At 50.2% G+C, this 15,244-nt stretch overlaps 29 non-coding genes and 9 pseudogenes across 29 annotated transcripts; all 38 read left to right on the forward strand.

The window, feature by feature from the left end:
* The first annotated feature begins 41 nt into the window (after nt 1-41).
* LOC139836927 (5S ribosomal RNA) lies at nt 42-161 on the forward strand. Its single transcript, XR_011753649.1, has one exon. It is a non-coding gene; the product is annotated as a 5S ribosomal RNA (ribosomal RNA).
* Nucleotides 162-349: 188 nt separating this feature from the next.
* LOC139836906 (5S ribosomal RNA) lies at nt 350-465 on the forward strand. The gene has a single exon (XR_011753628.1). It is a non-coding gene; the product is annotated as a 5S ribosomal RNA (ribosomal RNA).
* Nucleotides 466-654: 189 nt separating this feature from the next.
* On the forward strand, nt 655-773 carry LOC139836739 (5S ribosomal RNA). Its single transcript, XR_011753451.1, has one exon. It is a non-coding gene; the product is annotated as a 5S ribosomal RNA (ribosomal RNA).
* A 188-nt stretch (nt 774-961) lies between these two features.
* Nucleotides 962-1,080, forward strand: LOC139837398 (5S ribosomal RNA). The gene has a single exon (XR_011753891.1). It is a non-coding gene; the product is annotated as a 5S ribosomal RNA (ribosomal RNA).
* A 188-nt stretch (nt 1,081-1,268) lies between these two features.
* LOC139836644 (5S ribosomal RNA) lies at nt 1,269-1,387 on the forward strand. Its single transcript, XR_011753348.1, has one exon. It is a non-coding gene; the product is annotated as a 5S ribosomal RNA (ribosomal RNA).
* Nucleotides 1,388-1,577: 190 nt separating this feature from the next.
* On the forward strand, nt 1,578-1,696 carry LOC139837331 (5S ribosomal RNA). Its single transcript, XR_011753823.1, has one exon. It is a non-coding gene; the product is annotated as a 5S ribosomal RNA (ribosomal RNA).
* Nucleotides 1,697-1,888: 192 nt separating this feature from the next.
* LOC139836652 (5S ribosomal RNA) lies at nt 1,889-2,007 on the forward strand. The gene has a single exon (XR_011753357.1). It is a non-coding gene; the product is annotated as a 5S ribosomal RNA (ribosomal RNA).
* A 188-nt stretch (nt 2,008-2,195) lies between these two features.
* Nucleotides 2,196-2,314, forward strand: LOC139836878 (5S ribosomal RNA). The gene has a single exon (XR_011753599.1). It is a non-coding gene; the product is annotated as a 5S ribosomal RNA (ribosomal RNA).
* Nucleotides 2,315-2,502: 188 nt separating this feature from the next.
* Nucleotides 2,503-2,621, forward strand: LOC139837409 (5S ribosomal RNA). Its single transcript, XR_011753902.1, has one exon. It is a non-coding gene; the product is annotated as a 5S ribosomal RNA (ribosomal RNA).
* A 191-nt stretch (nt 2,622-2,812) lies between these two features.
* On the forward strand, nt 2,813-2,932 carry LOC139836596 (5S ribosomal RNA). The gene has a single exon (XR_011753300.1). It is a non-coding gene; the product is annotated as a 5S ribosomal RNA (ribosomal RNA).
* Nucleotides 2,933-3,124: 192 nt separating this feature from the next.
* LOC139836643 (5S ribosomal RNA) lies at nt 3,125-3,243 on the forward strand. The gene has a single exon (XR_011753347.1). It is a non-coding gene; the product is annotated as a 5S ribosomal RNA (ribosomal RNA).
* Nucleotides 3,244-3,431: 188 nt separating this feature from the next.
* LOC139836771 (5S ribosomal RNA) lies at nt 3,432-3,549 on the forward strand. Its single transcript, XR_011753483.1, has one exon. It is a non-coding gene; the product is annotated as a 5S ribosomal RNA (ribosomal RNA).
* Nucleotides 3,550-3,737: 188 nt separating this feature from the next.
* LOC139836991 (5S ribosomal RNA) lies at nt 3,738-3,855 on the forward strand (annotated as a pseudogene).
* Nucleotides 3,856-4,044: 189 nt separating this feature from the next.
* LOC139836536 (5S ribosomal RNA) lies at nt 4,045-4,162 on the forward strand. The gene has a single exon (XR_011753241.1). It is a non-coding gene; the product is annotated as a 5S ribosomal RNA (ribosomal RNA).
* Nucleotides 4,163-4,352: 190 nt separating this feature from the next.
* On the forward strand, nt 4,353-4,470 carry LOC139836453 (5S ribosomal RNA). Its single transcript, XR_011753157.1, has one exon. It is a non-coding gene; the product is annotated as a 5S ribosomal RNA (ribosomal RNA).
* Nucleotides 4,471-4,658: 188 nt separating this feature from the next.
* On the forward strand, nt 4,659-4,776 carry LOC139836557 (5S ribosomal RNA). Its single transcript, XR_011753261.1, has one exon. It is a non-coding gene; the product is annotated as a 5S ribosomal RNA (ribosomal RNA).
* A 190-nt stretch (nt 4,777-4,966) lies between these two features.
* On the forward strand, nt 4,967-5,084 carry LOC139836279 (5S ribosomal RNA). Its single transcript, XR_011752977.1, has one exon. It is a non-coding gene; the product is annotated as a 5S ribosomal RNA (ribosomal RNA).
* A 187-nt stretch (nt 5,085-5,271) lies between these two features.
* LOC139836857 (5S ribosomal RNA) lies at nt 5,272-5,387 on the forward strand. Its single transcript, XR_011753574.1, has one exon. It is a non-coding gene; the product is annotated as a 5S ribosomal RNA (ribosomal RNA).
* A 189-nt stretch (nt 5,388-5,576) lies between these two features.
* Nucleotides 5,577-5,695, forward strand: LOC139836754 (5S ribosomal RNA). The gene has a single exon (XR_011753466.1). It is a non-coding gene; the product is annotated as a 5S ribosomal RNA (ribosomal RNA).
* Nucleotides 5,696-5,884: 189 nt separating this feature from the next.
* LOC139836888 (5S ribosomal RNA) lies at nt 5,885-6,002 on the forward strand. Its single transcript, XR_011753609.1, has one exon. It is a non-coding gene; the product is annotated as a 5S ribosomal RNA (ribosomal RNA).
* Nucleotides 6,003-6,199: 197 nt separating this feature from the next.
* On the forward strand, nt 6,200-6,319 carry LOC139837082 (5S ribosomal RNA; annotated as a pseudogene).
* A 516-nt stretch (nt 6,320-6,835) lies between these two features.
* On the forward strand, nt 6,836-6,957 carry LOC139836793 (5S ribosomal RNA). The gene has a single exon (XR_011753508.1). It is a non-coding gene; the product is annotated as a 5S ribosomal RNA (ribosomal RNA).
* A 487-nt stretch (nt 6,958-7,444) lies between these two features.
* On the forward strand, nt 7,445-7,566 carry LOC139836944 (5S ribosomal RNA). The gene has a single exon (XR_011753667.1). It is a non-coding gene; the product is annotated as a 5S ribosomal RNA (ribosomal RNA).
* Nucleotides 7,567-8,065: 499 nt separating this feature from the next.
* LOC139836884 (5S ribosomal RNA) lies at nt 8,066-8,179 on the forward strand. The gene has a single exon (XR_011753605.1). It is a non-coding gene; the product is annotated as a 5S ribosomal RNA (ribosomal RNA).
* A 193-nt stretch (nt 8,180-8,372) lies between these two features.
* On the forward strand, nt 8,373-8,491 carry LOC139836801 (5S ribosomal RNA). Its single transcript, XR_011753516.1, has one exon. It is a non-coding gene; the product is annotated as a 5S ribosomal RNA (ribosomal RNA).
* A 211-nt stretch (nt 8,492-8,702) lies between these two features.
* On the forward strand, nt 8,703-8,820 carry LOC139836303 (5S ribosomal RNA). Its single transcript, XR_011753001.1, has one exon. It is a non-coding gene; the product is annotated as a 5S ribosomal RNA (ribosomal RNA).
* A 188-nt stretch (nt 8,821-9,008) lies between these two features.
* LOC139836899 (5S ribosomal RNA) lies at nt 9,009-9,127 on the forward strand. The gene has a single exon (XR_011753620.1). It is a non-coding gene; the product is annotated as a 5S ribosomal RNA (ribosomal RNA).
* A 194-nt stretch (nt 9,128-9,321) lies between these two features.
* LOC139837095 (5S ribosomal RNA) lies at nt 9,322-9,445 on the forward strand (annotated as a pseudogene).
* A 192-nt stretch (nt 9,446-9,637) lies between these two features.
* Nucleotides 9,638-9,758, forward strand: LOC139836768 (5S ribosomal RNA). Its single transcript, XR_011753480.1, has one exon. It is a non-coding gene; the product is annotated as a 5S ribosomal RNA (ribosomal RNA).
* Nucleotides 9,759-9,950: 192 nt separating this feature from the next.
* Nucleotides 9,951-10,070, forward strand: LOC139836945 (5S ribosomal RNA). The gene has a single exon (XR_011753668.1). It is a non-coding gene; the product is annotated as a 5S ribosomal RNA (ribosomal RNA).
* Nucleotides 10,071-11,178: 1,108 nt separating this feature from the next.
* Nucleotides 11,179-11,305, forward strand: LOC139837149 (5S ribosomal RNA; annotated as a pseudogene).
* A 203-nt stretch (nt 11,306-11,508) lies between these two features.
* LOC139837129 (5S ribosomal RNA) lies at nt 11,509-11,635 on the forward strand (annotated as a pseudogene).
* Nucleotides 11,636-11,849: 214 nt separating this feature from the next.
* LOC139836841 (5S ribosomal RNA) lies at nt 11,850-11,972 on the forward strand. Its single transcript, XR_011753557.1, has one exon. It is a non-coding gene; the product is annotated as a 5S ribosomal RNA (ribosomal RNA).
* Nucleotides 11,973-12,171: 199 nt separating this feature from the next.
* On the forward strand, nt 12,172-12,297 carry LOC139837069 (5S ribosomal RNA; annotated as a pseudogene).
* An 861-nt stretch (nt 12,298-13,158) lies between these two features.
* Nucleotides 13,159-13,288, forward strand: LOC139837217 (5S ribosomal RNA; annotated as a pseudogene).
* Nucleotides 13,289-13,498: 210 nt separating this feature from the next.
* On the forward strand, nt 13,499-13,622 carry LOC139837147 (5S ribosomal RNA; annotated as a pseudogene).
* A 534-nt stretch (nt 13,623-14,156) lies between these two features.
* On the forward strand, nt 14,157-14,290 carry LOC139837008 (5S ribosomal RNA; annotated as a pseudogene).
* Nucleotides 14,291-14,495: 205 nt separating this feature from the next.
* LOC139836746 (5S ribosomal RNA) lies at nt 14,496-14,617 on the forward strand. Its single transcript, XR_011753458.1, has one exon. It is a non-coding gene; the product is annotated as a 5S ribosomal RNA (ribosomal RNA).
* The last annotated feature ends 627 nt before the right edge of the window (nt 14,618-15,244 follow it).

A 15,244-nucleotide genomic window follows, 5' to 3' on the forward strand; every position in this document is an offset into this window, starting at 1 on the left:
CGGGAGGGAGCAAGCATAAGAAAATGAGTGCATAACATGTCGGTTGCGATCATACCCGGCACTAAAAGCACGGATCCCATCAGAACTCCGAAGTTAAGCGTGCTTGGGCGAGAGTAGTACTAGGATGGGTGACCTCCTGGAAAGTCCTCGTGTTGCATCAATCCTTTTTTGCGTCACGCGACGACATTCATGGTGAAGTTAGGACGATATTTTTTTGCGGGCACTCGTGCTCGGCTATTGGTGATGGGAAACGGTGGTGCGGATGAAAAAGAGGAAGGACATCGTACAAAATACAGCACACAAAGAGCGGGAGGAGCAATCATAAGGGAAAATGAGTGCATAACATGTCGGATGCGATCATACCGTACTAAAGCACCGGATCCCATCGAACTCCGAAGTTAAGCGTGCTTGGGGCGAGTAGTACTAGGATGGGTGACCTCCTGGGAAGTCCTTGTGTTGCATCCCTCCCTTTTTGCGTCACGCGGCGACATTCATGGTGAAGTTAGAACGATATTTTTTTGCGGGCACTCGTGCTCGGCTATTGGTGATGGGAAACGGTGGTGCGGATGAAAAACAGGATGGACATGGTACAAAATAGAAGCGGACAAAGAGGCGGGAGGAGCAAGCATAAGGAAAATGAGTGCATAACATGTCGGATGCGATCATACCGGCACTAAAGCACCGGATCCCATCGAGAACTCCGAAGTTAAAGCGTGCTTGGGCGAGTAGTACTAGGATGGGTGACCTCCTGGGAAGTCCTCGTGTTGCATCCCTCCTTTTTTGCGTCACGCGGCGACATTCATGGTGAAGTTAGGACGATATTTTTTTGCGGGCACTCGTGCTCGGCTATTGGTGATGGGAAACGGTGGTGCGGATGAAAAAGAGGATGGACATGGTACAAAATAGAGCAGACAAAGAGCGGGAGGAGCAAGCATAAGGGAAAATGAGTGCATAACATGTCGGATGCGATCATACCAGCACTAAAGCACCGGATCCCATCAGAACTCCGAAGTTAAGCGTGCTTGGGCGAGAGTAGTACTAGGATGGGTGACCTCCTGGGAAGTCCTCGTGTTGCATCCCTCCTTTTTTGCGTGACGCGGCGACATTCATGGTGAAGTTAGGACGATATTTTTTTGCGGGCACTCGTGCTCGGCTATTGGTGATGGGAAACGGTGGTGCGGATGAAAAAGAGGATGGACATGGTACAAAATAGAGCAGACAAAGAGCGGGAGGAGCGAGCATAAGGGAAAATGAGTGCATAACATGTCGGATGCGATCATACCAGCACTAAAGCTCCGAATCCCATCAGAACTCTGAAGTTAAGCGTGCTTGGGTGAGAGTAGTACTAGGATGGGTGACCTCCTGGGAAGTCCTCGTGTTGCATCCCTCCTTTTTTGCGTCACGCGGCGACATTCATGGTGAAGTTAGGACGATATTTTTTTGCGGGCACTCGTGCTCGGCTATTGGTGATGGGAGACGGTGGTGCGGATGAAAAAGAGGATGGACATGGTACAAAATAGAAGCGGACAAAGAAGCGGGAGGAGCAAGCATAAGGGAAAATGAGTGCATAACATGTCGGATGCGATCATACCAGCACTAAAGCACCGGATCCCATCAGAACTCCGAAGTTAAGCGTGCTTGGGCGAGAGTAGTACTAGGATGGGTGACCTCTTGGGAAGCCCTCGTGTTGCATCCCTTCTTTTTTGCGTCACGCGGCGACATTCATGGTGAAGTTAGGACGATATTTTTTTGCGGGCACTCGTGCTCGGCTATTGGTGATGGGAAACGGTGGTGCGGATGAAAAAGAGGATGGACATGGTACAAAATAGAAGCGAGACAAAAGAAGCGGGAGGAGCAAGCATAAGGGAAAATGAGTGCATAACATGTCGGATGCGATCATACCAGCACTAAAGCACGGGATCCCATCAGAACTCCGAAGTAAAGCGTGCTTGGGCGAGTGAAGTACTAGGATGGGTGACCTCACAGGAAGTCCTCGTGTTGCATCCCTCCTTTTTTGCGTCACGCGGCGACATTCATGGTGAAGTTAGGATGATATTTTTTTGCGGGCACTCGTGCTCGGCTATTGGTGATGGGAAACGGTGGTGCGGATGAAAAAGAGGATGGACATGGTACAAAATAGAGCAGACAAAGAGCGGGAGGAGCAAGCATAAGGGAAAATGAGTGCATAACATGTCGGTTGCGATCATACCGGCACTAAAGCACGGATCCCATCGAGAACTCCGAAGTTAAGCGTGCTTGGGCGAGAGTAGTACTAGGATGGGTGACCTCTGGGAAAGTCCTCGTGTTGCATCAATCCTTTTGCGTCACGCGGCGACATTCATGGTGAAGTTAGGACGATATTTTTTTACGGGCACTCGTGCTTTCGGCTATTGGTGATGGGAAACGGTGGTGCGGATGAAGAAGAGGATGGACATGGTACAAAATAGAGCACACAAAGAGCGGGAGGAGCAAGCATAAGGGAAAATGAGTGCATAACATGTCGGATGCGATCATACCAGCACTAAAGCACCGGATCCCATCAGAACTCCGAAGTTAAGCGTGCTTGGGCGAGAGTAGTACTAGGATGGGTGACCTCCTGGGAAGTCCTCGTGTTGCATCCCTCCTTTTTTGCGTCACGCGGCGACATTCATGGTGAAGTTAGAGACGATATTTTTTTGCGGGCACTCGTGCTCGGCTATTAGTGATGGAAACGGTGGTGCGGATGAGAAAAGAGGATGGACATGGTACAAAATAGAAGCGAGACAAAGAGCGGGAGGAGCAAGCATAAGGGAAAATGAGTGCATAACATGTCGGATGCGATCATACCGGCACTAAAGCACCGGATCCCATCGGAACTCCGAAGTTAAGCGTGCTTGGGCGAGAGTAGTACTAGGATGGGTGACCTCTGAGAGAAGTCCTCGTGTTGCATCCCTCCTTTTTTGCGTCCACGCAGCGACATTCATGGTGAAGTTAGGACGATATTTTTTTGCGGGCACTCGTGCTCGGCTATTGGTGATGGGAAACGGTGGTGCGGATGAAAAAGAGGAAGGACATGGTACAAAATAGAAGCGAGACAAAGAAGCGGGAGGAGCAAGCATAAGGGAAAATGAGTGCATAACATGTCGGATGCGATCATACCAGCACTAAAGCACCGGATCCCATCAGAACTCCGAAGTTAAGCGTGCTTGGGCGAGAGTAGTACTAGGATGGGTGACGTCATAGGTAGTCCTCGTGTTGCATCCCTCCTTTTTTGCGTCACGCGTCGACATTCATGGTGAAGTTAGGACGATATTTTTTGCGGGCACTCGTGCTCGGCTAAGTGATGGGAAAGCAACGGTGGTGCGGATGAAAAGAGGATGGACATGGTACAAAATAGAGCGGACAAAGAGCGGGAGGAGCAAGCATAAGGGAAAATGAGTGCATAACATGTCGGATGCGATCATACCGGCACTAAAGCACCGGATCCCATCGAACTCCCGAAGTTAAGCGTGCTTGGGCGAGAGTAGTACTAGGATGGGTGACCTCCTGGAAGTCCTCGTGTTGCATCCCTCCTTTTTGCGTCACGCGGCGACATTCATGGTGAAGATAGGAACGATATTTTTTGCGGGCACTACTCGCTCGGCTATTGGTGATGGGAAACGGTGGTGCGGATGAAAAAGAGGATGGACATGGTACAAAATAGAGCAGACAAAGAGCGGGAGGAGCAAGCATAAGGGAAAATGAGTGCATAACATGTCGGATGCGATCATACCAGCACTAAAGCACCGGATCCCATCGAACTCACGAAGTTAAGCGTCCTTGGGCGAGAGTAGTACTAGGATGGGTGACCTCTGAGAAGTCCTCTTGTTGCATCCCTCATTTTTTGCGTCACGCGGCGACATTCATGGTGAAGTTAGGACGATATGTTTTTGCGGGCACTCGTGCTCGGCTATTGGTGATGGGAAAGCGGTGGTGCGGATGAAAAGAGGATGGACATGGTACAAAATAGAAGCAGACAACGAGCGGGAGGAGCAAGCATAAGGGAAAATGAGTGCATAACATGTCGGATGCGATCATACCGGCACTAAAGCACCGGATCCCATCGAACTCCGAAGTTAAGCGTGCTTGGGCGAGAGTAGTACTAGGATGGGAGACCTCACAGGAAGTCCTCGTGTTGCATCCCTCCTTTTTTGCGTCACGCGGCGACATTCATGGTGAAGTTAGAGACGATATTTTTGCGGGCACTCGTGCTCGGCTATTAGTGATGGGAAACGGTGGTGCGGATGAAAAAGAGGATGGACATGGTACAAAATAGAAGCGGAGACAACGAGCGGGAGGAGCAAGCATAAGGGAAAATGAGTGCATAACATGTCGGATGCGATCATACCGGCACTAAAGCACGGATCCCATCGGAACTCCGAAGTTAAGCGTGCTTGGGCGAGAGTAGTACTATGATGGGTGACCTCCTGGGAAGTTCTCGTGTTGCATCCCTCCTTTTTGCGTCAGCGGCGACATTCATGGTGAAGTTAGGACGATATTTTTGCGGGCACTCGTGCTCGGCCTATTGGTGATGGGAAAGCGGTGGTGCGGATGAAAAAAAGGATGGACATGGTACAAAATAGAAGCAGACAAGAGAGCTGGAGGAGCAAGCATAAGGGAAAATGGGTGCATAACATGTCGGATGCGATCATACCAGCACTAAAGCACCGGATCCCATCAGAACTCGGAAGTTAAGCGTGCTTGGGCGAGAGTAGTACTAGGATGGGTGACCTCTGAGAAGTCCTCGTGTTGCATCCCTCCTTTTTTGCGTCACGCGGCGACATTCATGGTGATGTTAGGACGATATTTTTTGCGGGCACTCGTGCTCGGCTATTGGTGATGGGAAACTGGTGGTGCGGATGAAAAGAGGATGGACATGGTACAAAATAGAAGCGAGATAAAGAAGCGGGAGGAGCAAGCATAAGGGAAAATGAGTGCATAACATGTCGGATGCGATCATACCAGCACTAAAGCACCGGATCCCATCGAACTCCGAAGTTAAGCGTGCTTGGGCGAGAGTAGTACTAGGATGGGTGACCTCCTGGGAAGTTCTCGTGTTGCATCCCTCCTTTTTTGCGTCACGCGGCGACATTCATGGTGAAGTTAGGACGATATTTTTTGCGGGCACTCGTGCTCGGCTATTGGTGATGGGAAACGGTGGTGCGGATGAAAAAGAGGATGGACATGGTACAAAATAGAGCGGACAAAGAGCGGGAGGAGCAAGCATAAGGGAAAATGAGTGCATAACATGTCAGATGCGATCATACCGGCACTAAAGCACCGGATCCCATCGGAACTCCGAAGTTAAGCGTCCTTGGGCGAGTAGTACTAGGATGGGTGACCTCTGGGAAGTCCTCGTGTTGCATCCCTCCTTTTTTGCGTCACGCGGCGACATTCATGGTGAAGTTAGGACGATATGTTTTTGCGGGCACTCGTGCTCGGCTATTAGTGATGGGAAACGGTGGTGCGGATGAAAAAGAGGATGGACATGGTACAAAATAGAAGCGGACAACGAGCGGGAGGAGCAAGCATACGGGAACATGAGTGCATAACATGTCGGATGCGATCTGACCCGCACTAATGCACCGGATCCCATGAGAACTCCGAAGTTAAGCGTGCTTGGGCGAGAGTAGTACTAGGATGGGTGACCTTCTGGGAAGTCCTCGTGTTTCATCCCTCCTTTTTTGCGTCACGCGGCGACATTCATGGTGAAGTTAGGACGATATTTTTTGCGGGCACTCGTGCTCGGCTATTGGTGATGGGGAAACGGTGGTGCGGATGAAAAGAGGATGGACATGGTACAAAATAGAAGCGGGACAACGAGCGGGAGGAGCAAGCATAAGGGAAAATGAGTGCATAACATGTCGGATGCGATCATACCGGCACTAAAGCACCGGATCCCATCGAGGAACTCCGAAGTTAAGCGTGCTTGGGCGAGTAGTACTATGATGGGTGACCTCTGGGAAGTCCTCGTGTTGGATCCCTACTTTTTTTGCGTCACGCGGCGACATTCATGGTGAAGTTAGGACGATATTTTTTTGCGGGCACTCGTGCTCGGCTATTGGTGATGGGAAACGGTGGTGCGCGGATGAAAAAAGAGGATGGACATGGTACAAAATAGAAGCGGAGACAAAGAGCGGGGAGGAGCAAGCATAAGGGAAAATGGGTGCATAACATGTCGGATCACGTCCATACCGGCACTAAAGCACCGGATCCCATCGAGAACTCCGAAGTTAGCGGTGCTTGGGCGAGAGTAGTACTAGGATGGGTGACCTCTGGGGAAGTCCTCTTGTTGCATCCCTCCTTTTTTAAATGCGATCACGGCGACATTCATGGTGAAGTTAGGACGATATTTTTGCGGGCACTGCGTGCTCGGCTATTGGTGATGAGGAAAGCAGTGGTGCGGATGAAAAAAGAGGATGGACATGGTACAAAATAGAAAGCTGAGACAAAAGAAGCGGGAGGAGCAAGCATAAGGGAAAATGAGTGCATAACATGTCGGATGCGATCATACACAGCACCCTAAACAGCACGGATCCCATCGAACTCGAAGTTAAGCGTGCTTGGGCGAGAAAGTAGTACTAGGATGGGTGACCTCCTGAGGAAGTCCTCGTGTTGCATCCCTCCTTTTTTGCGTCACGCGGCGACATTCATTAGGTGAAGTTAGGGACGATATTTTTTTGCGGGCACTCGTGCTCGGCTATTGGTGATGGGAAACGGTGGTGCGGATGAAAAAGAGGATGGACATGGTACAAAATGGAGAGCGGACAAAGAGCGGGAGGAGCAAGCATAAGGGAAAATGAGTGCATAACATGTCGGATGCGATCATACCGGCACTAAAGCACCGGATCCCCATCGAGAACTCCGAAGTTAAGCGTGCTTCGGCGAGAGTAGTACTAGGATGGGTGACCTCCTGGGAAGTCCTGCGTGTTGCATCCCTCCTTTTTTGCGTCACGCGGCGACATTCATGGTGAAGTTAGAGGCTGATATTTTTTTGCGGGCACTCGTGCTCGGCTATTGGTGATGGAAACGGTGGTGCGGATGAAAAGAGGATGGACATGGTATACGTAAAGCGATTGGCGGAAGGCAGCGTAAAGGAAAATGAGTGCATAACATGTGGTCGCGATCCTTTTGCTTTCATGCAGACCGTAGAACTCGAGAAGTTAGCGTGCTTAGTGAGAGTAGTACTGGATGGGTAGCTCAAGAAGTCCTGCGTGTTGCATCCCTCTCCTTTTGCGTCCACTAATGGCGACATTCATGGTGAAATTAAGGCGATATTTTTTGCGGGCACTGGCAACTCGGCCCATTAATGGTGATGAAGCGGTAGGTACGAGGATGAAAAAGAGGATGAATTTTGTTTCAAAATAGAAGCGAGACAACGAGCGGGGAGGAGCAAGCATAAGGGAAAATGAGTGCATAACATGTCGGATGCGATCATACCGGCACTAAAGCACCGGATCCCATCGAGAACTCATGAAGTTAAGCGTGCTTGGGCGAGGTAGTACTAGGATGGGTGACCTCACTGGGGAAGTCCTCGTGTTGCATCCCTCCTTTTTGCGTCCAACGGCGGCGGACATTCATGGTGAAGTTAGGACGATATTTTTTTGCGGAGCACTCGTGCTCGGCTATTGGTGATGGGAAACGGTGGAGTGCGGATGAAAGAGGATGGACATGGTGCCAAAACAAGCCCGGAATAGCGGCGGAGGAGCAAGCATAAGGAAAAGCTGATTTTGCATGTCTTCCGGATGCGATCATACCAGCACTAAAGCTTTGGATCAATAGAGGCACTCGAGTTAGCGTGCTTGGGCGAGGTAGTACTAGGATGGGTGACCTCACAAGGAAGTCCTCGTGTTGCATCCCTCCTTTTTTCATAATCTGCATGAGAGACATTCTTAGTGAGGTGGGCAATGCGGGCACTGGTGCTAACAAGCTGGTAGTAGTGAAGCAGCGGTGGTGCGGATGAAAAGAGGATGGACATGGTACAAAATAGAGCGGACAAAAGAGCGGGAGGAGCAAGCATAAGGGAAAATGAGGTGCATAACATGTCGGATGCGATCATACCAGCACTAAAGCACCGGATCCATCGAACTCCGAAGTTAAGCGTGCTTGGGCGAGAGTAGTACTAGGATGGGTGACCTCTGAAATCCTCGTGTTGCATCCCTCCTTTTTGCGTCACGCGGCGACATTCATGGTGAAGTTAGGACGATATTTTTTGCGGAGCACTCGTGCTCGGCTGGCTATTGGTGATAGGAAACAGTGGTGCGGATGAAAAAAGAGGATGGACATGGTACAAAATAGAAGAGACAAAGAGCGGAGAGGAGCAAGCATAAGGGAAAATGAGTGCATAACATGTCGGATGCGATCATACCGGCACTAAAGCACCGGATCCCATCGAACTCCGAAGTTAAGCGTGCTTGAGGCGAGAGTAGTACTAGGATGGGTGACCTCTGAGGAAGTCCTCGTGTTGCATCCCTCCTTTTTTGCGTCACGCGGCGACATTCATGGTGAAGTTAGGACGATATTTTTTTGCGGGCACTGCGTGCTCGGCTAATGATAATCGCTATTATGGTGATGGGAAAGCGGTGGAGTGCGGATGAAAAAGAGAGGATGGACATGGTACAAAATAGAGCGAGACAAAGAGGCGGGAGGAGCAAGCATAAGGGAAAATGAGTGCATAACATGTCGGATGCGATCATACCAGCACTAAAGCACCGGATCCCATCGAACTCCGAAGTTAAGCGTGCTTGGGCGAGAGTAGTACTAGGATGGGTGACCTCCTGGGAAGTCCTCGTGTTGCATCCCTCCTTTTTTGCGTCACGCGGCGACATTCATGGTGAAGTTAGGACGATATGTTTTTGCGGGCACTCGTGCTACGGCTATTGGTGATGGGGAAACGGTGGTGCGGATGAAAAAGAGGATGGACATGGTACAAAATAGAGCGGACAACGGCGGGAGGAGCAAGCATAAGGAAAATGAGTGCATAACATGTCGGATGCGATCATACCGGCACTAAAGCTGCCGGGATCCCATCGAACTCGAAGTTAAGCGTGCTTGGGCGAGAGTAGTACTAGGATGGGTGACCTCCTGGGAAGTCCTCGTGTTGCATCCCTCCTTTTTTGCGTCACGCGGCGACATTCATGGTGAAGTTAGGACGATATTTTTTGCGGGCACTGCGTGCTCGGCTTATTGGTGATGGGAAGCGGTGGTGCGGATGAAAAGAGGATGGACGATGGTACAAAATAAGAAGCGGAGACAAACGAGCGGGAGGAGCAAGCATAAGGGAAAATGAGTGCATAACATGTCGGATGCGATCCATACCGGCACTAAAGCACCGGATCCACATCGGAGAACTTCCGAAGTTAAGCGTGCTTGGGCGGGAAGTAGTACTAGGATGGGTGACCTCTGGGAAGTCCTCGTGTTGCATCCCTCTCCTTTTTTCGCGTCAACGCGAGCATTCATGGTGAAGTTAGAGCGATATGTTTTGCGGAGCACTCGTGCTCGGCTGTGGTGATAAGGAAAGCGGTGATGCGGATGAAAAGAGGATGGACATGGTACAAAATAGAAGCGATTAGCAGCGGGAGGAGCAAGCATAAAGGAAAATGTAAGGTGCATATTAATCGGATGCGATCATACCGGCACTAAAGCACCGGATCCCATCGAACTCCGAAGTTAAGCGTGCTTGGGCGAGAGTAGTACTATGATGGGTGACCTACAGAGAAGTCCTCGTATTGTTGCATCCCTCAGCACTGCGTCCGCAGCTGACATTCATGGTGAGAAGTTAGGACGATATTTTTTTGCGGGCACTCGTGCTCGGCTGTTGGTGATGGGAAACGGTGGTGCGGATGAAAAAGAGGATGGACATGGTACAAAATAGAAGCGAGACAAAGAGCGGGAGGAGCAAGCATAAGGGGAAAATGAGTGCATAACATGTCGGATGCGATCATACCGGCACTAAAGCACGGATCCCATCGAGAACTCCGAAGTTAAGCGTGCTTGGGCGAGAAGTAGTACTAGGATGGGTGACCTCCTGAGAAGTCCTCGTATTGTTGCCATCCCTCCTTTTTTTTTGCGTCACGCGGCGGACATTCATGGTGAAGTTAGGACGATATTTTTGCGGGCACACTCGTGCTCGGCTATTAGTGATGGCTATTGGTGATGGGGAAACGGTAGGTGCGGATGAAAAGTGGACATGGTACAAAATGAAGCTGAGATAAAGAGCAGGAGGAGCAAGCATAAGGGAAAATGAGTGCATAACATGGGATGCCCATCATACCGGCACTAAAGCTTCCGGATCCCATCGGGAACTCCGAAGTTAAGTGGCAGGCGAGAGTAGTACTAGGATGGGTGACCTCTGTAGGAGAGTTCTCGTGTTGCATCCCTCCTCTTTTGCGTCCACGCGGCGACATTCATGGTGAAGTTAGGACGATATGCTGCCGGGCACTCGTGCTCGGCTATTGGTGATAGGAAAGAGACGGACAAAGAAGCGGGAGGAGCAAGCATAAGGGAAAATGAGTGCATAACATGTCGGATGCGATCATACCAGCACCTAAAAGCACGGATCCCATCTTGAACTCCCGAAGTTAAAAAGCGTGCTTGGCGAGTCGTGCTAGGATGGGTGACCTCACAGGAAGTCCTCGTATTTGCATCCTCCTTTTTTGCGTCCGCAGCGGCGACATTCATGGTGAAGTTAGGACGATATGTTTTAGGGCACTCGTGCCGTATTAGTGATAGGAAACGGTGCGGATGAAAGAGGATGGACATGGTACAAAATAGAAGCGGACAAGCGAGCGGGAGACATAAGGGAAAATGAGTGCATAACATGTCGGATGCGATCCTTACCGGCACTAAAGCACCGGATCCCATCGAGGAACTCCGAGTTAGCGTGCTTGGTGAGAGTAGTGATCTTTTAGGATGGGTGACACTCTGAGAAGTCCTCGTGTTGCATCCCACTCGCTTTTTGCGTCACTGCGGCGACATTCATGGCTGAAGTTAGAGACGATATTTTTTTGCGGGCACTCGGTGCTCGGCTATGTGGTGATGGGGAAACGGTGAATTGCTGGATGAAAAAAGAGGATGGACATGAGTACAAAATAGAAACGAGACAAAGAGCGGGAGGAGCAAGCACTAAGGGAAAATGAGTGCATAACATGTTTTTATATGAGATGCGATCATACCCGGCCACTAAAGCACCGGATCCCATCGAGAACTCCGAAGTTAAGCGTGCTTGAGGCGAGAGTAGTACTAGAGATGGGTGACCTCCTGCGGAAGTCACTACGTGTTGCATCCCACTCCTTTTTTGCGTCACGGCGACATTCATGGTGAAGTTAGGGACGATATGTTTTTCTGCCGGGCACTCGTGCTCGGCTATTGGTGATGGGGAAAGCAGTGGTGCGGATAGAAAAAGAGGATGGACATGGTACAAAATAGAAGACGAGACAAAAGAGCGGGAGGAGGCAAGCATAAGGGGAAAATGAGGTTGCATAACATGTCGGATGCGATCCATACCGGCACTAAAGCTTTCTTAGGATCCCATCGAGAACTCTCGAAGTTAAGCGATGCTTGGGCGAGAGTAGTACTAGGATGGGTGACCTCCTGGGAAGTCCTCGTGTTGCATCCCCCTCACTTTTTTGCGTCACGCGGCGACATTCATGGTGAAGTTAGGACGATATGTTTTGAACTGCGGGCACTCGTGCTGGCGGCTATTGGTGATAGCTGTGGTGATGGGAAACGGTGGTGCATGGATGAAAAAGAGGATGGACATGGTACAAAATAGAAGCGAGACAAAGAGCGGGAGGAGCAAGCATAAGGGAAAATGAGTGCATAACATGTCCGGATGCGATCATACCCGGCACTAAAGCACCGGATCCCATCGAGAACTCCGAAGTTAAGCGTGGCTTGGGCGAGAGTAGTACTAGGATGGGTGACCTCTGGAGAAGTCCTCGTGTTTGCATCCCTCCTTCTTTTGCGTCACGGCGGCGACATTCATGGTGAAGTTAGGACGATATTTTTTTTGCGGGCACTACGTGCTCGGCTATGGTGGTGATGGGAAACGGTGGTGCGGATGAAAAAGAGGATGGACATGGTACAAAATAGAGACGGTTAGACAACGGCGGGAGGAGCAAGCATAAGGGGAAAATGAGTGCATAACATGTCGGATGCGATCATACCAGCACTAAAGCACCGAGGATCCCATCGAGAACTCCGAAGTTAAGCGTGCTTGCGGCGAGAGTAAAGTACTAGGATGGGTGACCTCCTGGGAAGTCACTGGTGTTGCATCCCTCCTTTTTTTGCGTCACGCGCGGCGACATTCATGGTGAGATTAGGACGATATTTTTTTGCGGGCACTGCGTGCTCGGCTATTGGTGATAGGGAAACGGTGGTGCGGATGAAAAAAGAGGATGGACATGGTACAAAATAAAAGCGGACAACGAGGCGGGAGGAGCAAAGCATAAGGGAAAATGAGCTGCATAACTTATGTCGGATGCGATCATACCAAGCACTAAAGCCACCGGATCACATCGAACTCGAGAAGTTAAAGCGTGCTTGGCGAGTGTAGTACCTAGGATGGGTGACCTCACAGGAAGTCCTCGTGTTGCATCCCTCCTTTTTTGCGTCACGCGGCGACATTCATGGTGAAGTTAGGACGATATTTTTTTGCCGGGCACTCGTGCTCGAGCTATTGATTGGTGATGGGGGAAACCGTGAGGTGCGGATGAAAAAGAGGATGGACATGAGTACAAAATAGAAATGGAGACAAAGAAGCGGGAGGAGCAAGCATAAGGGAAAATGAGTGCATAACATGTCGGATGCGATGCCATACGGCAAGCGCTAAAGCACCGGATCCCATCAGAACTCCGAAGTTGGCGTAACTGAGCGAAATAGTAGTAGGATGGGTGGACATCTGAGGAAATCCTAAATGTTGCATCACTACTTTTTTTTACGTGCGACGACATTCATGATGAAATTGGGGACGATATTTTTTTGCGGGCACTGCGTGCTGAAGCTGTTAGTGTGTGCTTCTTGGTGATGAGGAAGCCGGTCAGTGCCGGATGAAAAGAGGGATTGGACGCCATTCAAAATAGAAGCGAGACAAAAGGCTGGAGGAGCGAAGCATAAGGAAAAATGATTGCATAACGCGCCGGATGCGATCCTTTGCCAGCACTAAAGCACCGGATCCCATCGGAGAACTCCAAAAGTTAAAGCGTGCTTGGGTGCGAGTAGTACTAGGATGTGGGTGACCTCCACTGGGGAAGTTCTCGTGTTGCATCCCTCCTTCTTTTTGCGTCACTTGCGGCGACATTCATGGTGAAGTTGGGACGATATTTTTTGCGGGCACTCGTGCTCGGCTATTGGTGATGGCTATTGGTGATGGGAAAGCGGTGGTCGCGGATGAAAAGAGGATGGACATGGTACAAAATAGAAGCCAGGACAAGAGGCTGGAGGAGCAAGCATAACGGAAAATGAGTGCATGCAACATGTTGGATGCGATCATACCAGCACTACGGCACCGGATCCCATCCGAACTCGAAGTTAAAAGCGTGCTTGGTAAGCGAGAGTAGTACTAGGATGGGTGACCTCACAAGAAGTCCTCGTGTTTGCATCCACTCCTTTTTTGCGTCACGCGGCGACATTCATGGTGAAGTTAGGACGATATCTCATTTGCGGGCACTTTTCAGTGCTTTCGGCTATTGCAGTGATAAGGAGAGAAACGTGATGGTGCGGATGAAAAAGAGGATGGACATGGTACAAAATAGAAGCGGAGACAAGAAGCGGGAGGAGCAAGCATAAGGGAAAATGAGTGCATAACATGTCGGATGCGATCAGCCACCAGCACTAAAGCACCGGATCCCATCGAACTCCGAAGTTAAAGCGTGCTTGGGCGAGGAAGTAGTACTTAGGATGGGGTGACCTCCACAGGAAGAGTCCTCGTGTTGCATCCCTCACTTTTTTGCGTCACGCGGCGACATTCATGGTGAAGTTAGGACGATATCTTTTTCTGCGGGCACTCGTGCTCGGCTATTGGTGATGGGAAAGCGGTGGATGCCGGATGAAAAAAGAGGATGGACATGGTACAAAATAGAAGCGGAGACAACGGCCCGGGAGGAGCAAGCATAAGGAAAATGAGTACATAACATGTCGGATGCGATCATACCATTTTTGCACTAAAGCACCGGATCCCATCAAGGAACTCCGAAGTTAAGCGTGCTTGGGCGAGAGTAGTACTATGATGGGTGATGAAAATACTCCTGGAGAAGTCCTCGTGTTGCATCCCTCACTTTTTTGCGTCACGCGGCGAAGCATTCATGGTGAAGTTAGGACGATATTTTTTTGCCGGGCACTGCGTGCTCGGCTATTGGTGATGGGGAAACGGTGGTGCGGATGAAAAAAAAAGAGGATGGACATGGTACAAAATAGAAGCGGAGGACAAAGAGCGGGAGGAGCAAGCATAAAGGAAAATAGATTTTGCATAACATGTCGGATGCGATCATACCAGCACTAAAGCACCGGATCCCATCGAGAACTCCCGAAGTTAAGCGTGCTTGGGCGAGAGTAGTACTAGGATGGGTGACCTCACAGGAAAGTCCTCGTGTTGCATCCCCTCCTTTTTGAAATCGTCACGCGGCTGACATTCATGGTGAAGTTAGGGACGATATTTTTTTGCGGGCACTCGTGCTCGGCTATTGGTGATGGCTATTGGTGATGGGAAACGGTGGTGCGGACGAAAAAGAGGATGGACATGGTACAAAATAGAGCAGAGACAAAAGAGCGGGAGGAGCAAGCATAAGGGAAAATGAGTGCATAACATGTCGGATGCGATCATACCAGCACTAAAGCTCTGAGGATCCCATCGAACTCACGAAGTTAAGCGTGGCTTGAGGCGAGTAGCCGTACTAGGATGGGTGACTCTCTGAGGAGATCCTCGTGTTGCATCCCTCCTCTTTTGCACAAATCACGCGGCGACATTCATGGTGAAGTTAGAGACGATATTTTTTCTGCGAGCACTCGTGCTCGGCTATTGATGATGGGAAAGCGGAGTGGTGCGGATGAAAAGAGGATGGACATGACAAAAAATAGAAGCGGAGACAACGAGCGGGAGGAGCAAGCATAAGGGAAAATGAGTGCATAACATGTCGGATGCGATCATACCAGCACTAAAGCACCGGATCCCATCGGAACTCCGAGAAGTTAAGCGTGCTTGGGCGAGAGTAGTACTAGGATGGGTGAC

Source organism: Lolium perenne, chromosome 2, assembly GCF_019359855.2.
Source record: "Lolium perenne isolate Kyuss_39 chromosome 2, Kyuss_2.0, whole genome shotgun sequence".
Lineage (NCBI taxonomy): Eukaryota > Viridiplantae > Streptophyta > Magnoliopsida > Poales > Poaceae > Lolium > Lolium perenne.